Below are 4,681 nucleotides of genomic sequence, written 5' to 3'. Positions count from 1 at the left end.
CTGGGTTGTTTTTGTGTTGTGTTGTTTTTTATTTTATTTTAATTGCACTTTATTATTATTATTTTCAAGATCCGGTTTTGCCAAGGTTCAAAACTGGAGGTGAGCTATGGCAATAGGTTAAGTTTAGTTTCCACAGAGAGGAGCTGTTCAAGGTGAAACCCACCGCTACTCCCAACAGCAGCTGGGTCAAAAGCATGTGGGGTACAGGTGTGTTCTGTACCCTGTAATTCAGCGGTGAATTAAACAGTCAGGACTTTGAAGCTAGACCAAGTCCCAAATTGACATTTGCTACTGAGAGAGAGAGAGAGAGTTACCCCTCTTCCTGCCAGCAGCCTCAAAAACCACAAGTTAAGGCCACCTCAGCCCAAATGAGCAATCTGGGGAGGCCCACAGGAAACCCCCAGCTCCATCCATCTCAGCCCCAGATCAGCAATCACTGAAGCTCTTGAGAGAAGAAAGTATTGCCATGGCATTTGCCAGGCTGCTCATCCCAGCAGGTACAGGTCATCGTCGTTGTCGTCATCATCATCAAAGAGTGGGGTGGGGGGAGGCCGACACTTAAGGCTCACCTCTTCCTCGTCTTCGTCTTCTGTCAACAGATTTCCCAATGCAGATGGCTTGAGAGTGGCAACTTTGAAGAAACCACCCTTGTCCTCAAGAAGACTGGAATCTGCTTGCAACACGCGGCTGGACACTGGTCTTGGCTGTGAGGCTCCAGCAAGTCCTGCTGCTTGTTGGCTAGAGCAGCTTCAGAGGTGAGGCCTGCGGTGCGCTGACTTGTCCCACTCTCCTCCTTGCCCTCTGGACCCATTGTGGGCCCCTCCATTGCAGGTGCCGTCTCATCCGCCGCTGGATTTGGAGGTGCCAGAATGGCCGTGTCTATTGTGTCCATTTCACCCTGAGTGCTTGGCTTCTCCTTCTCAATACTGGCGGAGAGCCTGAGAGGCGGCCTTGCAGTTTGAGCAGAGGCTGCAGGAGTCTGTTCACCCTGTTCTTCCGAAGAATGAGCCTCAGGAGCTGCAAAAAGCAGTCTGTCTTGGACTCCTTCGAGAGCGGTGAATGGAGGACTGCTTGAGCTTTCCTTCAGATTAGCCAAAGGAGCGGGGGATGCCACTGGTGCTGGTTTTCGGAGAGAGTTGCTGTGGGGATGCCCATAAAGGGGTGCGGCACTTGGCTGCTTCCTTTCCGCAGGTCCTTCCTCCTTGGTGCTGCTGCTCCTCCTTTGCTCCCCCTGACTCTCCAGCAGCTGCAGAGTTGTTGTCTTATCCAGATTCTCCTTCTGAATGAGGAGATCAGCCAGCTCTTCTTTCACGGCTGCCACCTTCTCATCCAACTGCTTCCCGATCAGCTGCTGCTCCTCCTGGTATCTGCTTTTAATGTCGTCAGACGACTTCTGAAGTTCCACCAGCTGTGCATGCAGTCGGTTGACCAGGGCACTGTGCCCCTCCGACTCAGTCAGGGCTTGATTCACTTGGGAGTGGAGATCCATCTCCTGCTTCTGATGACGGAGCTGCTCCAGCTGGAGCTGGGTGATCTGCAACTTGGCTTCTGAAGAAGAAGAAGAAGAAGAAGAAGAAGAAGAAGAAGAGGAGGAGGAGGAGGAGTTTGGATTTGATATCCCGCCTTTCACTCCCTTTAAGGAGTCTCAAAGCGGCTAACATTCTCCTTTCCCTTCCTCCCCCACAACAAACACTCTGTGAGGTGAGTGGGGCTGGGAGACTTCAAAGAAGTGTGACTGGCCCAAGGTCACCCAGCAGCTGCATGTGGAGGAGCGGAGACGCGAACCCGGTTCCCCAGATTAGGAGACTACCGCTCTTAACCACTACACCACACTGGCTCTGCGATCTCCTGGCTGTTCCTGACCTTATCCAGATTCTCAATTTGAACGCGATGATAAGCCAGCTCTACGTCCAGGCCTGCCACCTTCTCCTCCAACTGCATCCCGATCAGGTTCACCTCCTGGTATCTGCTTTTCAAGTCAGACAACTTCTCAAGTCATAGTTGTCAAGTGTCCCTTATTTGAAGAGACAGTCCCTTATTCCAGCGCCATGTCCCGCTGCTGTCCCTTATTGATGGATGTCCCTTAAATGTCCCTTAAATGATGTCCCTTAAATTTCAAAGGAAGCAGCTCCTCTCCCTCCCTCCCTGCCAGCCAGGGAGGAGGGGGAGGCTCCAACTGTGTTGCTTGGCTGTGTTGCTCACCCAATAAGGAGTCTTAAGAACGACTGGGGGGTGGAGCTTGCATGTCTTGTGTGTGGCTAGTTAATGCAAGCTGAGGGGTTTTTTGAATGCTGGACACCATTTTGTTGCATGTGCTGCTGCAAACTTTGCAGTGCAAAGCCAGGGCAGGGAGCCATCTTAAGTTGAGGCTGCATAGGCCTTGTGGTACATGTGATTCAGATTCTAGTCAGTTGAACCTCTGGTTACAAAGTTGGTTGGACAGTGTTCTCGAAGCTACCAGCATGAGTTTGACCAGATTGCAGGAGGACAGGAAGACTGGAGTGCGTGGAACAGGTGAGGCTGCAGGTCCCTTATTTTGGCTGCTGGTCCCTTATTTTCAAGGCTGCCGGTCCCTTATTTTCAAATCTGTAAGTTGACAGCTATGTCTCAAGTTCTGCCAGCTGTGCATGCAGTAGGTTGACCAGGGCGCTGTGCCCCTCCAACTCTGTCAGGGCTTCATTCAGTTGGGAGTGGAAATCCATCCCCTGCTTCTGAAGACAGATCAACCTCCGCTGGATCTGGGAGATCCGCACCATGGTTTCCGCTAGCTCCTTGCTGACCCTGACCTTCTCCTGTTCAGCATGTAGGACCCTTGCCTGGGTGTGCTCCATGGTGCTCTGCAGTTAGCTGTTGCTCTGCTCAAATAACAGGATGCTCTGCTCCACATAGCCTGGCTTTGGAGCGGGAGTAGGAGGAGTCAGCCATGCTGGGTCTGTAGCGGGGCTTTCTGATTGTGGCGCTGGTGAAGGGAGTCCCTGGGGCCCAGGCTCTGTCTGGTGGAGCCAGCGTCCTTTGCAAACCACACCCGTTTGACTTCCAACTCAAAGGCCAGGGTTGAGTCCGGAGGAATGCGTTCAGCTTCTCCCAAAGGCCAGTAAGCCAATGCTGGTGGGATGAGGAGGAACCGCCTGCCTCCTCTCTTCATGTCAATCATAGCATCTTCCCAGTCCTTGATGACTTTGCCAGAGCCTAGCTTTAGACGCAACTTTTCTTTATTTACCTGCTCAAGACTACCGTTCTGGAACAGCCAGCCTGTAAAAGTGATCTCCAGGACATCTCCAGTCGCCACACCTTGGCCGTCTCCGAGAACAAGATCCTGGTAAAACACTGAGTCAGGAGAAGCGCTGCTGTTGTACTTGGCAATACACAGCTGCTTGCTGAAGTCCACAGCCACCATTTCTGATTCAAACATGATGGATCATTTCTGCCACTGATCATCATAAAATGTGCAGTAGTTGTTGGGCTGCACCGTGAATACAAACCATGCATCGATCCTAGCGGTCGCAATCTGCTGCAGCTGGCTGATATAAAGAAGCAGCCTGTACTTTTTGCTTGCATTGCTGCCCACTACAGCTGCCCTATACTTGCCATGTTTCACATATCTCCCATTTGTTAATAAATATGCATGAACAACTGTAGTGAAGAAGACTGACTGCACTGCTGCAGTGGGTGCAGGAGCAGCAGCGGGCGCAGGAGCAGCTGTAGCTGCAGGAGGATGCTTCTGGGTACACAGACCTGCAGCGGTAGCTGGTTGACTAATTTTGGCCCGCTTGGATGGCCTGTATTGGAAGAGCACATTTCCAGATTCTGTAGTTGTCTGATCCTGTCCAAAGAGAAAGGCCAGCCTGGTCCCTCCCGTCGAAAGCTGGAAGGCCTTGTCTTCTTTATCCATGTCCCCCAACATCCTGACGGCCCCTCGCTCCCCATGCCCCTCGACTAAGCCCCACACAGCTGGGTTGTTGACAGCATCAGATGCTGAAAAACAAAGTCAAGTCCAAGAGAATTAGTGGACCTCATGTTCCCAAACACGCTTGCCTCAACCTGTGCAGCAATACTGTATTCTTGTGCACATATTCATTCATTCTCTCTCTCTCTCTCCCTGTTTGGCAAAAGACACAAAGACATCACATACTGTATAGATAGAATCTTTTTGGATACATTCTTCAAATGATTTTATCATCTGAGAAAACAAGTTTTCAGGTTCAAAAAGGAAGGATAAGTTTGGTATTTCTGTCATATTGGGCTGGTTTGCATGTAAGCAAGCAAACATGCAAGTTCCTGGAATGAAGCTAGTGACCACTGTACTCCTCCTCCAGTCCTCCTGCTGCTATGCTACCTGGCTTAGCATTATGTTTAAACTTGGACTTGTGGTTGCTCTCCCCCAGACAGATCATGAGTGGCATACCAAGAACCAGCCTTGGTTACAGCTAGTGCTTTGTCTGGAGAAAGACAAACTGCAAGCCCATGTTCAGACATAATGCTAAGCCAAATGATGTCTTGGCCCCAAGTAGCACAGCAGTGGCAAGATCAGGTGAGGAGTTCATTGGCTGCAGTCTTCACTTGAGGAACCTGTGCAGTTGTCTGTTCACACTGTACAAACTGAATGATTGAGTCACACCTCCAAAGATGGTTCTAACTTTGGAACTTCTACTACCAATAATGTAAATCGAGAACGAGGAAC

The 4,681-nt window shown here is 50.7% G+C and overlaps 1 pseudogene; it reads right to left on the bottom strand.

Moving 5' to 3' along the window:
• Nucleotides 1-234: 234 nt before the first annotated feature.
• Nucleotides 235-3,929, bottom strand: LOC128412397 (FK506-binding protein 15-like; annotated as a pseudogene).
• Between the last annotated feature and the right edge of the window lie 752 nt (nt 3,930-4,681).

This window comes from Podarcis raffonei, chromosome 4, assembly GCF_027172205.1.
Source record: "Podarcis raffonei isolate rPodRaf1 chromosome 4, rPodRaf1.pri, whole genome shotgun sequence".
In the NCBI taxonomy this organism is placed as follows: domain Eukaryota; kingdom Metazoa; phylum Chordata; class Lepidosauria; order Squamata; family Lacertidae; genus Podarcis; species Podarcis raffonei.
This window is presented reverse-complemented; position numbering and strand designations above follow the sequence as displayed.